The sequence below is a fragment of the Macrosteles quadrilineatus genome, unplaced genomic scaffold (assembly GCF_028750875.1).
Source record: "Macrosteles quadrilineatus isolate MER2022 unplaced genomic scaffold, UCM_ALF_1.0 Scaffold_9__3_contigs__length_116548681, whole genome shotgun sequence".
Taxonomy (NCBI): domain Eukaryota; kingdom Metazoa; phylum Arthropoda; class Insecta; order Hemiptera; family Cicadellidae; genus Macrosteles; species Macrosteles quadrilineatus.
This window is the reverse complement of record NW_026542602.1, coordinates 73637027-73659517: the sequence shown is the minus strand read 5'-3', so window position 1 is coordinate 73659517 and position 22491 is coordinate 73637027. Positions and strand designations below refer to the sequence as shown.

General features: G+C 29.8%; 1 protein-coding gene across 3 annotated transcripts in view; it reads left to right on the top strand.

The window, feature by feature from the left end:
- Positions 1 to 22491, top strand: part of LOC129004136 (calcitonin gene-related peptide type 1 receptor) — a 235507-nt gene that overhangs the window by 42734 nt on the left and 170282 nt on the right. For all 3 annotated transcript variants that reach the window (XM_054432572.1, XM_054432573.1, XM_054432569.1), the window contains exon 2: positions 14882 to 14902. The gene's annotated coding sequence lies outside the window, so the exon portion shown is untranslated. The remainder of the gene's footprint in view (positions 1 to 14881; positions 14903 to 22491) is intronic.

Below are 22491 nucleotides of genomic sequence, written 5' to 3'. Positions count from 1 at the left end.
TCGTTGTAAAATATAGCTTGCAATGAGATAACATTGTTTAATTAAAACCAAAATATATACAGATTACTAAAAAAAACATAATAGAAGAGTTTATGATTTTTTGAAGAGAGTGGAAAATATCCAGAAAACGACACTCTTGTAATCACGTCATAGTTGTTTGATTTAAATATCCATTTTTAGAAACGTATTTTAATTGTGAACACAGTAACGATTGCTGCAAGGCCAGCCAGAGTTAGTTAACATGGCATGTTGTTATTGGAAGACGTGGTAATCCAGGATCTCATGTAGGTCGAGTCATTCAATGTCTATATGTTCAGTGTTTGAAAATAAATTACCTTTTTTTCCTGTTTGACAAGAGTCATACCAAGTTAAACATTTTTAAAAACATTGTAAGTATTAAGCACATGTGTTCTATGTATTACATACTTATCGTCATGGTAGTATAGATAGATGATCATATAAAGAGTATAACATTTCTTAATGTAACTACAGTCACACAGTCACAGAATTGCAAGGTTGCTTGTGTATAGCGAAATATAGTAAAAGAAAAACTTCTTAATTTAGGGTATGAAGAGTCGAAACAATATACTTACTCAACGTATGTTATTTAGCTAAATCTATTGTTTGAATATTAAATTATTCAACTTACAAAATGAATTAGAGATTTTTATGTACATCAGAAACATTAACCAGTTTTGACTGACGTCAGAACCACTGGTTTTTGGACTTAAAAACGAGCTTTGAATGTGTGTCATCCCTCAATCCTACACTGACCACGATATCTACAATATGTTCATCTAGTACAATTTTATTCAACATTATCTCTAAATGTTTTACTTTACATAGCTATTAATTATATCTCTGTTATCTTTTACGTAGCCCTCATAAAGAAGGTATGATAGACGAATATTATGCTTTAAAATACAAGTAAATCAGCTCTCTTTTGCAATAATTGAATATATACCAAACCAGTAGTTCTGAAGATGTCTTATATGTAGTAGATGAACTCTGAAATTTTTTTTATCCAAAGTTTCTCTTGGTTTTCTTAGATTTTGTACAACATATTTACCTTAGGACTGTCTAATAGTGGTTGATAAATATTCTAATGGTGAAGGATACGACTGCATTTGTGTGTTCCATTATTTATTTATTTATTTTATTTATTTATTTATACATACCAACGGCAGAGCCATTTGAAAATAATCAACAAACTGTTATCCAAATTATAACACACAAATACAATGTTACAATCAATAGAACAAAGGAAAAATCAACAATAAATAACAATATATTATTGTTTGTAAGTGATTTATTTAACTGATGTAAACTTACATTTGATTGAATTAACTTTGGCATTGTTTTTAATAGTAAAAATAATCTTAATTAATCAGCCTACTATTATTGCTCCTTGATACAACTTTTAAAGTGAAATCTGTTTTTTCAGTACATCTAATTCTCTGCATTGACTTTACTTTGGATTCTGGAAGTAGGAATACCATTTATGTGACCAGATGAATTGGAACTGACTTTGGAAACTACAAGGCTTTTCCCTAAGTGAATTTAAATTTTTCGTAATTTACGTGAACCAGATCTAGCATTGGCTTTGGATAATGAAAGCGGACACCCCATTTATGTAAAACAGATATAGTAGCCCTGGAAAAGTATTGGATTAATATGTTTGCTCCGCTCAATATTGCAAGCTGACAACTGCATTGTACACTTAGTTCAAATAAAAATAAAATCTTTAAAGGCAAACAGCAAAACCTTAGATAAACTGTGTATATGGTCATAGACAAAAAGAATTAAATATAGACTGTCAGCCGTGCAGTGGCTACCATGGTTACCATAGGTTCTGGCGCACACCACTGGGAGCGCTGTGTAGTTACATAGCGCGTACGCCGTAACTACATGGCACTCCCAGCGGTGTGTACCAGAACCTATGGTAACCGCAGCACAGCTGACGGTCTATATTTAATTATTTTTGTCCATGATATGATCTGAATTGTTGAAATCCATTTTACGTTTTTCGAAGGCCAGTACTATTTTCCTGAAGGCCACATCACACTAAGACCAGGTGTAGCGGTATTGAGGCAAAGATGAGTGCGAGGTGTGCTCTGTTTGTTTTGAGACTGGCACACGGAGATTGTTTGTTTTTGCTGCTATAAATAGTCGCATCATCAAACACTAAGCTTTGATTATAAACATCTTCGAGGTTGCCACACGGATATGGTCAGTGAAACATATTTTGGGATTTGATTACCAGAGTAACAAAACGTGACAGTTTTGCGATTGATAATTTTAAAGAGAATGACGGCCATAAGCTAGTTATATAATATAAATATGGACACACCAAGTGATTTGGAGTTTTTAGAGTATTTAATGCATAGTACAAAGTAATAGGAAACTACTTATCTCCTGTTTGTTTACTGAATCGAAAATGAACCAAACATTCTGTAAAACACTTTCATCTCACTAATTATGAACTCATGTTAACATTCAAAGTTGTTTAATTAGTTTGTATGCTAAACAAATAGCAGACTAAATGTAATAGATATATTAATCACACCCATTTTCAACACTGTCTTAAATCTTTAAATCTGTGAAATATAATTACATAACTGAGTTTTGGACGTAATTGCTTAATAGCTTTCAATTTGTCAAAGTTAATAAACTTAAGTGCCTTTAACTTGTTGTAAACTTGATTTATCCAATAATAAGATAAGCGAAATACACTTATGGTGAATTGACTGAAAGCCTCGAACTAACGAAAGTGAAATGGTTAGTATTTAATTAAATCTTGTAAAATTGTTTTGATTTTTTTTGTATTATTGGTATGTTTCCCTACAAAATCTTGATAATAGTATAATCAATTTTTGAAATATTTCTTCAGTCTATATACTAAGATATCTCACCGACCCTAATTGCGATGTTACTTGGTTCTTTTAAAAATTACAATATTAATTTAAAAAGAATGCGTTGGTTAAATTAGATTAGGAAATGTATACTTCAAAATTGTTAAAAGAAGTGTAATTTTAATTATTAGATTTATTTTGTATCCTATCATCTATGGTGGTCATCGGGATTAATTTGTAGCAAATCATTTTATGTCCAAAACCTCAGGTTTACCCTCATTTTTCGTAATTACATTCTACAAAATATTAAAAAAATATTAAACTCAAAATTAATAGTTTTGGGAACAAAATAAACGATTGAAAACTACAATATCATGTGTTTTCCTTATTAGTTAGAAATAATAATTGATTCAAACATCTTCAACTAATTAAACTGTTATTTTTAAGCGATGTTAAGTTTGTAATGGTTTTGAGAAAGAATAAGAAAAGGCTTGTCCTCTAGGGAAAAGAGTAAAATTCTGTAAAAGTTCATTTCTCTTGGGGGAAACTGGCACGTTAAATATTCTTTTGGGCAACTCTCAACAAAAAAGAAAAGCCTTCAAATAAATGTTTAGCTATTTGGTGGAATTCCAAAATAGCATTGGTGATTGAGTTTAACTATACTATTACAAATAAACTGTATTAAATTTTAAAATGCTCGAATAAAATAAGTGTAACTATTATTTATTAAATTTGTTATTTAGGAAATCATTCTATCCATCATAATAGATAGATAGTCAAATTTACGTTAAATAAATCACATTGAAAAAAAAAACAAGGCAAAATGAATTCCGAGTTTAATTACGAGGAGAAAGTTGCTTGGTCCACTTAATTGTCAAGTGACTGTGACTCGTTTTGTGTTGACGTCTAAAAAACTTAAACAAGATCTTAATTATTCATTGCCTACTAAATTATTTATAATCCTTTATGCCAGAGTCTTTAAACTTTTTAAGGATACATAACTTATATAATAATATAGTGTTTTTTTTTAAGTATACTTGCTATGAATAACGTTTATAAATTAAATTTTACGAACTACATTTCACTATTATATATGTTATAAGTGGAAATATTTGATTGATACTGGATAAAAATGTATATACATATATGTTATAATTAAAATTTAAATGAATAAATAAATCGAAATGCGTTTATTTGCTAACGTTTTTCTAATAAATCACATGTCCAGAGTAACTATTGTGAAATGTTACTAATGCAAACAACCAAATAGAACTACTAATAACAAAATGAGATTAATTCACTGTCACAACTTTTTTATTTTAATTCCGTTTATTCACTACCAGATTTTTTTATAATCAGCTAGTTTGGATGGTTAGGTTAGTTTAGAATAGTTCCATTTTATAATTGATATATTCTTGGACTAGGATAACTGTTAAAAATATTGGATTTGCAATAAAAAAGTAGTGGTAGTGAATTAACAGAAAACTAGTGTACATGTTGCTCGAATTCGAGCAATTGCAAAAGTATTACAGGAGTCATTCAAAAACGAATAACAGTCATATTTACAATGAGTTTAAAGAGTCAACTCAAAGATTACCGGTGTGTAACTCAGACCATGGTTAACTTTTTTATTGTTAAACCTTAAGCATTCCTATCGGGTTTCTCCTTCTCAAAATGCCTCGCTGTACAGCCATAACGGGTCATTGATAGATGGCGAATTAAGAACGAAAAGTCGTTTTGGGGTAGTGCTAGGGCGCATTTGTAACCTAATAGTTGAGATTGTCCAGGGTCGAGTGCTGACTGTGATGAGTTAGCCTATTACGCGCCACTGTTCTGTAGCTGCGGTCGTTATCACGATTACGCCTCCTGTCCATGTTTCGTTGTCGTCGCGTAGGAGGCATTTAAAAGAAAAAAAACTACAAATAAACAAATTATACCTACACAAAACAACGATAAATTCACAAATTTAAGTTACAATCATGCTAACACGATCCGTCATAGCGGCACAAAACAACGATAAACGATAAATACACAAATTTAAGATACAACAATACGAACACGATCCGCCTTGGGGTTTATGTTTACACAAACTCAAATAGTAAATAAATGTAGGCCTACTCAATGCGTTTCATTGAATTGAAAAATAAAAAACAGCAATTAAATTATACAGCTGATCAAAATGTAAACAATTATGTTCTTCATAAGGAAAACATTGGAACTTTCAAAGCTACTGGGGCAGAGCCCAAGGGTACTTTTTAAAAAAGTAAGGCCAGTTTGCAAATCTACGCGACACGCTCTTTCCAATGAGACGACAATGGATAAAATCGGTTAAGAAGTGGCGGAGGAGTTCAACCGACAAAGTTTAATGTAGCGTATTAGTTATATAGATAACTCAAAATAATACTATTACTACTACTAATAACAACCTACTACTACTTATAACAACAATATACTACTACTAATAACAACCTAATCCATGAGAATATTGTCTACAATTTTAAATATCTACTTGTTAATGTAGTCCGCTTATAAAAATGTGTGTGGAAAATAATATTGTATGCAACAAATTTTTACTGTTACTAAAAATCTAGTTTTAAGAGCTCTTCCAGATATTATGTTATGAACAATTTATAAGTTACCAGTCACCTAAGATGTGAATTTTAAATTCTATTTTCGTAAATTCATTAATATATTGACACAATTACATACATTAAATACACAGTGTGTCACCTTCCATGTTAGATGTTGTCCGATCTTAATTCATCTTGAAGCAGGAGGTTTTCTTAGGACATGTATAACATGAGTTACAAGGCTTCTAACCCTATTATAGACGAGAGGATTGGGAACCTTGTGTACACAGACTTGTGCTGATGTATTATAAATGTTTTTCTAGTAACGATGAACTTGGACTGTACTATATTGACCGAGGAACCAACAGAATCTGTTTAAACAGAATCCCTTAACTATTAAACCCATTTATATAGCTTTATTTTTTTTTAACAGACTCATTTATCGTTATTGTTGAGTGTTGTTTATATTCTCAGATAGCTTGGAAAACTATTTGTATTTTAATTTTGAGTAAAAAACAAATATTAAACACTTAATATTTTACCACCGAATACGTTTAGCAACACAATCTAAGCTGTTATGAAGTAATATGCTGAATTAGTTGAGTATGTTACGTTTACGAATGTTCAGTTAAGTGAATTAACTTACGGTTTCACTGTGGCTCAGTTTTAGGTGTTTAAAATAGTGTTTGTTTAATGGAAAGGACTTAATATTCTATGATTGTTATACCTTCAAAGTATATATTTTTCCCTACTCTTCAATCTGCTTATTAATTGCGAAACCTCATCTTTAAAAAACAGCACAAATTTAAATGGTTGATATAGATTTCTTGTACTTGGCCATGGCTTTTATATAACTTGAACCATCAATTTTGATGAAAACTAATTCTATATTCAACGAAAATATTTTCAATAACTTTAGACAATGTACAGATTACGTACGTAAATAATAATTTACTTCATTTAAATTTTATAAGAACTTCTTCTAACTTTAATAAATCTAATAAGACAACTTTTTCAATTCCGTGAGACGACTCTCATTACGAAGATAAATAGACGTACATCCTTCAGACGAGATCCTAAATCCATCCAGTTACGCATTCATTACATAGTAATAAGAGCCATATTGGCATAATCGAACAACATTGTATTTTAAGTAAAATATTGAAGTAACAAGAATAACCATTAACCAATTATGAGGTTGAGTACATAATTTTATCAATATATTATATCGTTAATTAAAACTTAGATAGTTTAAACACATTTTTACGTATATATAGCTACACATGTTTCTTCGTCAGTTTTTTTAATGTTAAGTTACAACAATGGGTTATATTTTCATCACCCAACCAATATCTAATATGCGTATAGAGAAAGTTCTACTTAAACCAAAGCAAACCTATTTGGTCAAATGGCTTTAGGATTAGAAACTCATAAAACTGAAAGCACTATTTCTACATATGGAATTGGATCAGAATCTAAGGGGGGTAAATGTGTTTTCAACTTGCTAAAAACAAATTTAAGAAAAGAAAGGAAAATAAATTGCTCTGTTCACACACATTCACTTTGATCAAAATAAAATCACAAAGGGAATATGAAATATTAATAAATAGTAATGTAAATTAAAACATAATGTCATTATTAATGAAAACTATCCCTGTTAACAAACTTGCAGACTAAATTTGCATTTGTCTGATCAGATTTCTACAATTTCAATTTTTTTCACATCAGTTCCTTAAACATTTCAAATCTATTCTCTAGTTAAAATAACATTACGTTTAATTAGAACTTAGCGTTGCTACTACAAGGAATGTAATAAAGTGTGTTTTGTAGTGGTAGTAATATTTAATTAGCTTGGTATGAAATTAAAAAAAAATCACCTTACTTAATCAAAATCCATCTACTAACAAGCAAACTGAAACAGTTCGAAAAGAAATTACAAGCTGTTATGTTTAAAGGATAAAAATGGATAAAAGCAATTTCGACCCCATAAAACCTGGTTTCCATAGTCCTATCATGCTGGTTCACGAATTCACTGGAATGAATGCAATTTTACACGTTCTTTTAGAATTTAATCAAAATCAAACGGCTTTTAGTCGAGTTGTGTTGCTAACGGATCCACATAGGTTATAGTTTGTCCAGGGTATATTATGTATATAAGGGGATATCAACACGAAAAAGAAAAGTGGTCCCAGGTTGGGTCTTGTCATGAGACCTACGGTAATAACTACTTCCCAAGAGAGTTTATTCAAGTTGCAGTTTATTCGGTAATTAAATATACTGGTGTACGCACTTATGCAATTACTGTATTTTCAACAAAAAACAAGAGCAAATAATAAAAGGAACATTCACGATGTATCAATGAGATTAAGTAATGGAAAAACTCATCAACTCAGGCAGCTTATCCCTTGTATGATGGCTAGAGTTCGGATTGTTTTTCAATTTAGACAAACAGGAAATTCTTTATTTCACTGTGCCGTTCAAATTAGACTCAGAAATAATTTTTCTAACACTCTTGTTGTCAAACTGGAACAAGTATCCGTAGAAAAATGTTAGGCATTAACACGAAATAGGTTAGATTTACTGCAGATTAATGTTAAATGAAATCACTTTAAACTTTTAATGTTAAACTTGATAACAGTCGCTTTCTGAAGAAGGCAAGCCAATAAAAGGATTCAGCACGATTTAAAAAAGAAGAAAAATGAGTTTTGTAAAATATAATGTGAATCAAAAATACGTAATAGAAAAATTAATCACATTTATTATTTTAAAATGCTAAATTTAAAGTTTATATACGTCACAAAATATACTGGAAGCAGTCTAATGACAGCAACAAAGTTACCTTCTGATTTTGCGGTCCTCATTATCATAAAAGGATTTGAAGGCGCCTTCAGCCTTTATTTATAAAGGTTTTAACCTTCATTGGCAGGATGGGAAAGTTTGGCGTCAATAAAAATGGCTTAGAAGCGGTGTGTTATTTATTAGCTAGACTGGTCGTTTTAAATTATGAATTTACGTATGACTTATAATATATTAGATCACATAAATATAAATTTATTAACCTAGTTTTGAAAATGTTGTTTATAATATCTTTAAGAAATATTTAATTAGAAATAACATGGACAATTTGTATTTGTCATGTGTGTATGGTGTCAGTTCGAGACACTTATTTGTGTGCTAATCATATTAGTGACAACGTGACACTAGTGTTTGCCCACCGCACAGCTGGCAACAGCTGATCAGCTAATCAGCTGATCACAACAATGCTGCAAGTTTCTGCTGGTCTGTGTCGTGTGACTCCGCTACGCTCCGGAGTTAGTAGTTCCGTTTACTATGTTTTATGTTTCTGACAGTTCCAAAAGTGTGAATTACGCTTTTCGATGGATTATTCATACGTGTGATTATTGTTCATTGTGGCAAGTGTAAGTGAGTATAGAATATCCTGGGATTAATGACTTGTAGTATATTTGCAAAGGTTTATTTCGTCATTTAGTTGAGACATAAATATTTTATTTAGAGCTATTTTATTTAGCAAAACAAGTTCACAAAAAGCAATCTACAACTAATGCTCTTGACTCTTAGTTTTTGTTTGTTTCTCCTTTGCAGTGCAGAAGTATAGTTACTCCTATTTGTTAACATTTGTTTGCCAAAATATGAGAAAAGTAAAATTAGCCCTAAACTTTCCTGGATATGTGTTCCTATTGTGTAAAAATACACAACGTCATTTCGGTAGAACATAGCCTAAGTTGATTAATTTAGTAACATTATATGTGACAATTAAAACAAAGCCTTATGCCTATAAATTGGTTTAATTTAACACGCTAGACTAATAAAATACTGAAAAAATTGGGTTTTATATCACTGTTGTTGGGAGTTTATTCTACTTCCGTAGTTTTTAGATGGGTAGACTTTAAAAACAGTGTTTGCTACTTGCAATAAATACAATTGTTTAATCTATCATGTAAATTAGATTATATTTCAACTACAGCGGCACTGAAAGGGTGTGCACTTTAAAGCTAAGATGACGTAGGAAGAGTATTAAACCATACGTCAAGGCTCACGAAGTAATATGAGCAGTTTACTGTGAAAGTAATTATTCAGTTAAATGAATCATTATTCTCAGTAATTGTGGTAGAAATAACGTCCTCCTCTCAGTAAACTAATGGCATTTATAGCACCTGTAACTTGGCGGCTTATGTTATTACAGTATATTAGTTTCGTACTTGCATTTTGAATCACTTATCGTCCTTGAATGATAATTAGTGTATTTATAGATTTGAGTTAAGCTTAAGAGTCGAGATTTAAGTAACTAAGACTGCTTTTGCGTTCAAATTCAAACGTTCCAATGTTTCCAAAAGAAGGTTATTATCAAGCATCTTGTGTAATGCATTATTTAAAAATATTATACAATCAATTCATTATTAAAGATAGTGTCAACCACTCTTAATACGGCTTCTTAAGATAACTTTTAAGAAATCCAAACATGTAGATTTAAGTTAAATCAAGTATATAAGTTTCATATAATTTTGTTACATAAAAGAAAAAGAAATAATAAATACAATACTTGGGACCAACACTAAATTCCATCAACAAACTAAAGTGTTTATCACTTAAAGGTTCAATTTAACAAGAACTGATTTGAAACCTAATTTGTAAACATAAGTTGGAATTTTTTAACTTAGGTCCATCGTCTCACATAGCTATAAAACCTTAATATAGGTTATACTCAATTATTTAAATCAAGATATATTATAATCCCTCTAAAATTCTTCACATGACCCTTCATGAGTTATGTTTGAAATTCTAATGCATTACTAAACAGCTCAACTGTTTACAAATGCACATTACTAAATTATGGAATAAGCTACGCTTAGATTGCCGGATTGCCATTCCTAGTTATGCAATATCAGGAAAGAATGAATATATATTGCATACACGGTAAAATCAGTCTAGAAAAATCCCATCTTAAATTTGTATTTAGGGAAAACTTTCAAAATCGGATACTACTAATGAACCAACTGACAAGACATATATTATATAAATACTATAATAATATTTTTTAAAGTGGCTGTATCATGCTAATTCGCCTTATAAGGGGGGTCTTAACTATTAGAGCCATAAGTTGTATAAACTTTGTCGTTAAAAGTTACAAGACCAACCTTCTGAAGATGACGTAAAGGTTCGAAACCCCTCTTTGATGTAACTCATTAGCTCCTTTATTAGTTACGTTGTGGGGAGCCTACTGCGATTTAATTATAGACGATACTCTACCGGTGCTTGTATTTAAAGAGGTTTAACTTGTACCGGTAACAAAAAACTGTAGTCCTATTAATTATAGATTAGCATTTCGTTAACTTGAATATATAATGATTATTGCCTATAAAAAAAACAATGGTATTCTTATGGCACTGTAACACAGTTAGTAACATTTTTTTAAACATAGTTTGAATATTGGTTTTTAACCATTATGGTAATTCTAACTTCGTTGAGTTAACGTAAGTATTTGCAATACACTTATCACATTCATTATAAATTATTTTAAAACTTTGTGCATACCTACCACTAATATATAAGTTATGTAAAACCATTTCAATTTAAGTAAGCGGACCAATCGAGAAGACTACGAAAGTTTTGAGGATTCTACAATAATTTACAAAAAGGTGTTTCATCATACTGTCCGGAAAACAGCCATTTGTAGTTCTCTAAATCGTCCGAAAAATCACCGTTTCCCGGTAACTTCAAATAAGACAAAGGAAAAAACATAGCCTATGGTAAATCTTTCGCTAACCTCAAAATGTATTTATGGCACATTATAAATTTTCTTTACTATATGAAACACACATTATAAAAACTCTGCTAGTCATACAATATTTTAAGTTATGTTTGTAAACAACATAAATATAAACATTGATGAGAACTTTGTATAGCCTCAAACTATGTAGTCCAATTGTGTAACGATTAGATGGTTATTTCCACAGTATGATGAAAATAGTTATTCATCACTAGGAGTAAAAGTATTTTTGGTACTTGATCGTGGCACTCAAGCTTGGTGCAAAAAAACACTTTCGCTCCTAGTGAGACAAAAGACGTTAAAAAAAACTAAAAAAAACACACACATCATGCCTTGTAATGAGTAGTCTTGTAAAGTGGATAGTTAAGTAACTACTACATCAAAATATATTCGAGTTTATACATTATATTTATATCATGTACGAAAATTATTTTTGTATGCTTTAAAGAGAAATGTATACAAGCTAATAGTAAGGACGTGCCTGTCGTTATATAGTTTATATTCCAGAGAGAAAATTATTTGTTTCCGGTGGCTTTGCGTTACTTAACCAGAAGAAATTGATTTAAACCTCTATAGGTAGTCAACAAGGAACTGAAAGTACTTTCAGCAAACAGTCTGCATTATTGGACTCAAGAATACACTTGTACTTTTAACATACACATTTCTTAAATTTTTTACAACTTTAATGTACAATATATTAATCTTCGAGATAAAATTTAAAACCAGTAATTCTATAATATTTATTTTTGTAAAAAACTCAGCTTTTCTTGATCTCATAATGATAATGGATAACAAAATATACAATGCTGTTAAAGCTAATTATAATAGGTTTAATTATTTGAGCAAACCGATTATATATAGTTGCAAAGCTGTATTATTTTATTGAGTTATAGACACCAATCGGAAAACTCGGAAAGAAACTAGAATTTAATAGCTTAAAAATGAAAATAAATAAAAAGTAATTTTGATATAAAACTGATCTATAGTGAGTTTATAATTAATTCTTACTAAAACTAAACCATTATTTGAAACACATCATTAGCCCCTGGTAAGAGATTAAGTTTCATCTCCAGAGATTCATTAGCTGAAGTGTCACATGTTTTAGGTTAATGGAATTATCTCTGTTATAATTTTCAGTCACTTAGATATTTCAATAAAAAAATTATAATTTTCAAGATAACATCATCTAATCTGCTATTTTAAGATGTTAAGCCCTAGGAAATCGAACAATAAAAATACCCTGCATATAAATTTGTCTGTAATAATATTATCTTTTCGTCACCAATGATTAAATTCGCAAACAACATTTTGACGTCATGTGTTTAAGATCTTACCTCATGACGTATATTTTCTTAAACTGATATGTGACATTATGTGTTTCAGATGTTTCCTAAATACTTTAATATCCGTAAGCTGATATATGACGACATATGTTTAAGATCTTACCTCATGACGTATATTTTCGTAACCTGATGTGTGACGTCATGTGTTTAAGACCTTACATCATGACGTTAATTCCCGTAAACTGATATGTGACGTCATGTGTTTAAGATCTTACCTCAAGACGTATATTTTTGTAAACTGATGTGTGACGTCATGTGATTAAGATCTTACATCATGACGTTAATTCCCGTAAACTGATATGTGACGTCATGTGTTTAAGATCTTACCTCATGACGTTAATTCCCGTAAACTGATATGTGACGTCATGTGTTTAAGATCTTACCTCAAGACGTATATTTTTGTAAACTGATGTGTGACGTCATGTGTTTAAGATCTTACATCATGACGTTAATTCCCGTAAACTGATGTGTGACGTCATGTGTTTAAGATCTTACATCATGACGTTAATTCCCGTAAACTGATATGTGACGTCATGTGTTTAAGATCTTACCTCATGACGTATATTTTGGTAAACTGATATATGACGTCATGTGTTTAAGATGTTTCCTAAATACGTTTATTTCCGTAACCTGATATATGACGTCATGTGTTTAAGATCTTACATCATGATGTTAATTCCTGTAACCTGATATGTGACGTCATGTAATTAAGATGTTACCTGATTACGTTAATTTCCATAACTTGGTATGCGACGGATCGGTCGATAAATGAAATAATAATGTAAATTTCCACGTAAAAAAGGAATGTGCAGTTGCTTATCCTGATGTTAAACATCGGTGATTCTTTTCGCTTTTATGATTTATCATTAAAAATATATAATGTAACTTGCATTACCTTACATTCTTACTATTGTTAATGTTACACAGAGAAACACACAATCGTTCTTCCTCAGTGATGTAATAATTGAATAAGAAGCAACGTCAAAAACATCCACTAGCCCAGCCCACGTCACAACCACTGAGGATTGTATTTGACATTAGCTTTAACTGTTGAATGTAAATCGTATTACGATATGGCTCAGTAAATAGTAATTTCAATCATTCTAGTTAACTAATTAAACTTAACTAATGTATTGTAAACAATGAAGTTCAAGAATATTTACAGTATTATTTCGATAACACCACAATGTTCTTAAGTAGTGGGAAAGATTTTTAAATGCAAACTAGAACTATAGTTCATCTTATATTAAAACACTAGATTTTAGAAATAACTTAATCTCTGGCGTGTATATTTTCTCAAATATTTGTGAAAAATAAATTAAAGTGGCCCTTAACTCTTCAACCACAATGTTTAAGAAACAGAAGGCATTGTATAAGAAGTTAGTTAAAGTTATAGATCAACTTAGACAAAAAGTTGTTTAGATTTAACCCGCTGTTTTTAGACAATGTTAAATCGCTTGCACTCACCAGATGGCGTTGCTTGTATACGCAGTTTGTTTAATGCTCAATTTACGATGTGTTGTTGTTTGTGGTGATATGTTTCTTCTTTTTCTGGCTTGCTTCTGCTGATCCAAATTTGATAATGAACAGAGATTACGTTGTTTTTTGTGTAACTTTACTGACAACGAAAGTAGCACAGCATGGTATTTGCAAAACATAAACAAGTAGTCTTCTCATTCCATTTTAAAATTTGAAGCTTGTTTTTCGTGTATAATTCTTGTTTTTTGACACTGGGCGCTAGTGTCGACGAAATATTTTCTAATATTTGGGGGTTATTTAATTATTTGTGTAGTGTTGTTTGGTTATATTACCAGGGGACGAGTTATGTTTAATGATTACAGTGACTGATATGCTTTAATTATTTTGTTAGTCTAAATATAAGACTTTATACAACATAGTTACATGGCTTTTAATTTGTATACCTACGTGTTTGAACCTCTTAAAATTACATTCACTACCTAGATTCTAATAGTATATCAATATTATTGCAACGAAAGATATATTCTTGAATACTTTTTAGAATCAAACACAAATGTTTAAATAAAAAAAAAATTAATGTTGTTTTGAAAATACGGTTTTTATTACCTAACGAATTAGTCTTTTGTCTCTTTTGTCAATGTCCAACGCAACAATAATTCATAATTTACAAAAAGTTCAGAGTACAACGTAACTATTTATAAACCGAATAATGCCAATAGACTAGGGGAAAAGGACCACAGGTGGTGCACACAATTATAATATTTGTTATTGTTATCATACTTCCTAAATAGTATTAAATAATATTTGCTCCTAGGTACTTTTTATGTAAGATCAATTATTTTGTTTCAGGTTCAGAAAACAGAGGAGTAGGTAAGTTTCAAAATTACATAAAATCTATTTAATGACCAGTGTGTGAATAAGTATATAAGTATAAGTATATAAGTATATAAGTATATTATATAAGTATAATTGTGAGGATTGATTGCAGAAGTGTAGATCCCCTTTGCAATAGAAACAGTATCTAATTAGGTAAAAGGTGGTTTTATTAAGCTACCATAAGTATGACAAGTCTTAATTATAATGCAGAATTATTTTCTTAACATCATAAATTATATACACTGTTAAAAAAATATACATTTTGACCAAAACTAGTACCACGGTCGATGAATCTGATCATTATAAGGTATATTTAACCTTACCGAAAATTTAAAATCTAAAACACAACTTACACTCTTATTTATAAAATCCGTCGAGCGTTCAGTTACATTTACTTCAAATATTTTTAAAACTAGCCCCATCAATTTCAGATAACATTTTATCGAAATATATTCCATCATACATATCCATGTGGAACCCACACAGATGTTTATAATCAAAGCTTAGCGTTTGTTGTTCTGACTATTTATAGCATCAAAAACCAATAATCTTGATTTGACATTTAACATATTTAAGGACTCTGGGTAAAAATCTTTCAAATGTATGAAAATGTATGGTTTAAATTTATATAAAAGTAACTATCGTATAAAGACAGAGACAATAAAACGTTTTAAGGTATACTGTTTGTTGAGCTGTAAATGATAGGTGGGATGTACAGGATTTGACGATGCCGTATATAAAGTGATTACTACAAATATTGGATTGCAATTCGTAGACTTTTGACAAATACATACTTTACGAAGTATTAGTATGCTTACACGGTTAAATTGACTCTAATTACAAAGAAGTAATTTATGATAGTAACATCAATGTTATATTAACATTTGTTTCACAAACCTAAATACGTCCTTGATAACAATTTAGTATAAAAGAGATGCTGTAAATTAAGAAGCAGTAAATAGGCATATTAGAGTAAAATGTAACCAGGCTAAGTATATCTATATCTATGTCAAAGTTTTCGCTATTTATATTTTTATAATCAACGAGGCATTAAACTTTAATATTCTATATTAAATCAATGATTTGTTTAAATGCCAATAATGGATAGTTCATGAAAAGGGGAATAATCCAATTTTCATCCGCTTTGAAATATAAATTTTACCATTACCTCGTTTAAAGCATATTTTTTTCATTTGGATAGTATATGAAGCATATTGAAAGATTCATTTACCTCATATCAGTTCATTATACATAAAAAAGCGTTCTAAGCAACTAAAGGTGGACTTAAGAAACCTTGAGACAGACCCTCGGAACCAGAGAGAGCAGCAGGGTAAAATTAAGGCCGTTTATAAAAGAATCATCAGGTTTTATTGACGTTAATGTTCCGGATATAAAATATATCAACAGAAAGGAGAACTCTTAAATTTGTCATAGATACAACGCTAGAAGTGCTCAACGTCCCGCCCATTATCCGTGGAGTAAGTTTTCAATCTATGCTGTAAATTGTCCCATACACCGGCTAACATCGCAAGGTTGGTTGTTTCTACGGCATTGCGAATTCGTCCACGGAGCTCTTGAAGCGTTTGAGGCATTGGCGGTACATAAACTTTGTCTTTTACATAGCCCCATAGAAAAAAAAACACACACCGTAAGATCAGGAGATCTAGGGGGGTTTCAAATATTAACGTGGGACAAGAATTGGGTGAGGTATATGCCATTAAAACCTGATGATTCATTTATAAACGCCCTGTATAATAAAAGTTTTTCATTTCTGGAAAGAATGGAAGTGGAGTATTGATTTTTAAAACTTTCTACATCTGTGAAAACCGAAAAACATGACTTTTGCACATGAACTCCACACAGTTTCTTGTAGGAAATTTAGTGAAATAGGTAGTTACGTTTATAAAAAGTAAAAATAAATTGTATTGCCAAACATTGTGATGTGATGAACACACAAGTACGTATGTGTCTTTCAGTGCTAAAAAAGCTAGCAACACTAAAAATTATGCAAGCTATAGAATTGGCCAAAATACACTATTTAAAAAACAACTTCTCAAACTTACAAATTAAAGCTGAAGGCGTTAGTAAAAACAGTCAAATGTCAAATCGTAGGTGAGCTAAGTGATTGGGTCGCCCAGTGGTTTAACATTGAGTGTTTCTCATGTGATAGAAAGATCAGGAGCTCTGGGACTGAGGGAATACATCTGTGATCGAACATCGGATGTTTCGTTATTTCTGACGGTTTGGTAGAACAATGTTGAAAAATCGACTCAGTATTTTTCTTATGTTTTGAAAAGTTTGTTTTGTTTTATTCTAATAGCTATGTTCAATGTACATGGTTGCATTTTGCGTAAGAAATTGTTTGCAAATTTTTTTTGACAATATTTTGAAGATAAGGAACTTAATTAAGCTACAAGTAAGAGAGGACCTACTCGTAAGGGGAAAACCTCTTTACATAATTATATAAGAGAGTGTGAGACGTTTAGAAGTACTTGGCCAAATTAGTTGAGTTAGTGAGGTTTTCAAGCATGCTTTGTTTGCTCCCACCTTCTGGTTTAAATTTAAGACATCGGAATGTTTAATATTTTTGATTAAAATTCCATGGCAATTGCATTACTTGCTGATGAATTCACTTTAGATATTTTTGTTATATGTTTTTGACAAAAGAAATCACTAAATCTAAAAAAAAGGAATAATGCAATTTTTTAATGCCTCTGTTAACCTTACGGTTTTTGGAATCAAACATGCCACAAATCTGCCTGAAAACATCTAGAAACGTATAATATAATAGTCAAAACAATACTTAGAGCTATCTAGGGCAATGTATAATTTATAGTGTTGTGACGCAAATGACAATGTGGTTTATACATTGGCCACTAATATGACCTGTTTTTGTTTGTTGCATTGTAGAGGGAATTGTCCCTCCGTGCTCCTTGTGTTGTTGTTGTATACAGATGTGGTGAAAAATAGTTTGTTCTTTTTTCTTGTGGAAATTATAACATATTTTTACCATAGAGAGATAATAAAAAAGTATTTTGAGTCATTGGATTGTTTCCACAATCACAATGGTTCATTAACTTTTAATTGTTAATCACAATGAAACATTAAACAGTGATACGAGATTGTTTTTTATATATATTTAAAACTAGTACTGTTATTTAGAACCTTGTATTTTGTTGAATACGAAATAAAAAAACCTATTTGATAAAATATCTCTAAATCTACGTTTTCTTCATATTTGCTCCACGCCTATCATTTTATTCTTCCATAATACTTTATAAACGTGTAACACACGTTTACACATATCATACCAAGGCTCTTCGTTAAGTCAATAAAATATACAATGAATATATTTTTAATATTTTTATATGTTTACAAATTTATGATATCTAAATTTATCAATTTATAAGCTATAATTATACGTCGGTTTAATTTACAGCTGTACGAATACCTTTACTGAATAGTAACTAACCAGTTAGTTAATACAACGTTTTATTTGACAACCTAAACAGAAGTTTAGCAAGACAAACATACTAATTGTTTACGAAAAATATAAATTATATGATGTAATTTGTTTAGTATAGTACATAAAACTCGTTGTTTATGGTTCTGGAATATACGTCAAAATTGTTTTAGCCTACGAAACCATTAATTACATACAGAACAATATTTCGTATCTCCATTGTGTTTTAATGTTAGTGAGCTAGCATTGTCTTGCAAATTATGTTACGCTACTCTGTTTTCTCTTATTTTCAACATCATAAATTAGTTAAAATAAATTTAGTGAATGTGTAGTGTGAGTAATAGTTCTGTATTACTGTATGTTAAAAGTTGGTATCAACAGAATAATGCTTTGTAATTTTATTGTGAGACAAAAACATTTTGGTTACCAAGTAGCATTCGTATAAACTTTCTTGGTTATTTTCAAGTAATGAATCAGTAATTTTCATTAGATACCGACTTTCATTGGCTCTTACGGATCAATAATGTGTTAGTAATTTCAAATGTTTACTTTAATTTTAAGAATGATTGATAAATTGCCCTTATTGAAAGAGAGAGAAAGGGAATGTTTAGTCAAGTAGAGAATTTATAAACAGCTGAGTAATGAATTTTGTATATTTCGGTCTAAAATTATTGTTGAAATTACTCCGAGTTTTACTAAATACAAAGAAATAACACTTTATTCTCGTAAGTTTAAGGTTGAAAAGAAAACGTAAAGAGGCATCTCTTAAATAAATTATTACATCTTGTAATATTTATATAATAATTTATTTTGAAATTGTGTGTTACCAATTCTACGTTGGTTGGTAAACTATTAATTGGAACGTGTAAATAGAAGATAATATCAACGATAGTGTTAGCTAAGAAACCATAATTTTTCAAATAACATTGTTATTACGATATAATGATGTTTGACATGCTATCTATAAAATAGATGAATTTACCGTCATATTTACATTCTGCTTCAGTACAGTGTAAAAGTATGAAATAATTATTCTGCCTTGCCATTTTATCTTAAAAATAATATATTTTGTGCAGAAATAAAATCTGAAAATTCAATTAAAACAGGTTTGAATTTATTTTAATCAATTTCTCCATCGGTACGATTTTAGAATCTAATAGAACTTAAGGCGAATATTAAGTTGGTGTCAATTGGTTGCATTCATGAAATGAGTTAGTTAATATCCTATTTTAAAAGAATGGTTGTATCATTGTTGAATGTATCAATCAATCTTTAACTACACAAGGGTTTTTTTTTATCTCAAATTAATCAAGAAATAGTAATTTTTTGTGAAACTAAAACTCTAGATACTCAAATTAAAGCACCAGATTATAAAATGATAAAAAAGAATATCCAAGTACCCTTTCTCTTTATATAAATAACCAACAAGCATTCAATCGAAATCGTTTACCAAAGGATTGTAAGTCCCTTGAGGTTTTTCTGTTTATATTATTTTGGCAGCTCTTTATGGGCTTTTTGTATCTCCTACACATTTCTTTGAAGGTTTTTATACTATCTAGTCTTATTTATAATATGCATGTTACTAAATATATTTGTATAATGTACTTGCTGTACACAAAATAGGTACGATAAGTAGGTACGAAAAACAATGAAGATAAATGTATCTTTGTTCCAAAGTGGTGGTCATTCCAACTATTAGGCCTATAACTAAAATTACTAAGATATGACTGATTTCATGAATTAATGTTTAGAGCACTTTTATTTAAAATGTAAAATGTTCTATTTATCAACACTAAGCTCAAAAAGATTGAATTGTAAATAGTTGAGGAGTCAACATTTTTTCCCAAATTTAGGCGCAATTTGCACAGTAATAGCTTAGCCTTATTTTGCCTGGCCTGTATAACTAACAATTTGTGATTCCTCAATCATATACGACCTTTACAATTTAAAAAATTGATATACATTTTTATGAATAATCAGCATTTTAAGTTCTCAAACTTTTAAAATATCTACATTAACTTTATTTTGATAACTAATTTTAATCCCACATATTTGAATCCAAAAGACTCCTATTTATTTCATTTTATAGTTTTAAATAAAAGTGTACCAATCCATTTTTATTTAACACTTAGAGCAAATTCATTCTATTTCAAAATAATTTACAAGTCATTTTCCTGAAATACAAGATATGACTTAACAAAGGAAACTGTCTTTCACGATTGATTTTATAATTTGGGCAAGCATAGTACGATGCTTTTTTGGGCAAATTTTTTAAATACGCTTCGAATTCTTCATGTTAATAAAGCACCGAGGCATAAACGGGAATTTACTTAATCAATTAAATGAAACGAAACTCTATTGATTGTTCCTGATAGGTTAATATTATATGGTTTTGTTCACCTCTAAGTTCATACGTAATTATATGTTTGTAAGAAGTTTTCTGTATATATGCATGGAACTTAACTTTATTTATTCAGATGAAAAACTCCTATGACGTTATACAACGTAACTAATTCAAACGATTATTTCTACTAAGTTTTATTATTATCTTTAAAAATAGAAAAATATTATACTATCATATTGACAATAATAATTATGGTTTTATAATAAGAAAACTATTATGATAAACTTATTTAGTTTTAAACAGTTTTCACCCTTTGTGTTTAAACATCTTACAGTATTTTATTTTATTTTATGCAAGGTTAATATTTTTACAAGATAGATATTGTTATAAGATATTTACATCCACATTCCCACACCTCAACTGCAGGCCTTAGTCATTATTTTTTTACGATTATTTTGGTCCGAACAAAAATATTGGTTTACAAACAAAATAATGGTGTAGTTTACAAAGTGAAAAACAACAGGATAAGTATATTTTGTAAACATTATATTCTAAATTTATTTATACAGCATGGTTGATAGCAGACTGTGCTTATGGGATAGTGTAGGACAAATATTAATTTTGCTTAAAATTCTGTATAGTTGTGAAATAAAAGTGTGATTTATTCTAATTTCAATATTTTTCAAACACAAGCTACAAAAAAATATATTGCAGATTTACAAAGTTGAATTTGTCCTACATTGACAAGGGATGGTGTAAATTATCACAACACATAGGCAGAACCTTGTCCTGTTTTTGTTTGCTTAACAAGTTGCCCAAACACGAAGGTGTCGTGTACACAAAATTAGTTTTAGTTCTAACATATGACGCTGGCCCTAAATAATACATTACAATCAGTTTAAAATATCCCCAGGAAATTCAAAAGTAAGGATTTTTAAATTTATAAGTGAATTTTCATTATTTCATAATCATGTTTTGTTTTATTTTAGTTAGTTTAAACTTGTTTGATTTCTTCATATCCTTCCTCTATCCAAGTGAAAGAACTAATTGACATTTTTATTTGTAACCTATTATTAGCTTTTACAATAGATTGAATTTTAATTATGTCTGAGTTATATCCATACGCCATTGCATAAAAAGTTATTTTAATCATTATGCTGATTATCAGCCCACTCTAAACACCATTATGAAATATAACTTAAATATAACTCAATTTAACTTTATTATGGAAAACCCCCTATGTAAAGCAAAAGATGAAACAAACTCTATATTATTTTCACAACGTAATATAAATAGATGGTAGAGCATGATAAATAACTTACTTAGATGCATTCCCGTAAATCCAGTTTACGCTTGATTGGCAGATTAACATATGTAAAATGGCGGCTTTAAAATCATGCTCATTTTACATTCTTACTAGCATGTTCTATGAATATCCTCTCTATTAGATTGTTTCTTTCAGCTAAGGTGTTCCACTTTAAAACATCGAAAAATTACCTAGCTTTAATTTAAAATCTGGAATATACTTGTTTTAGAGTGATAGGTTTAACATTTTGGAAATACAATGACTCGAATAAATTAGGATGAAAATACATTTCTCTAAAGAAGGTTGGTTTGTTGAGTATCTAATTGTGCAAATTAATTACATTTGACAAAAAAGAACGTAAAGCATAATCAATTTGTATTACAGTATGCAAATATCGGAGATACATTGGTATATTTTAGAATGGTTACGTTATCGACGAGTTAAATTTCTAAAATCTAAATTTAACCTAT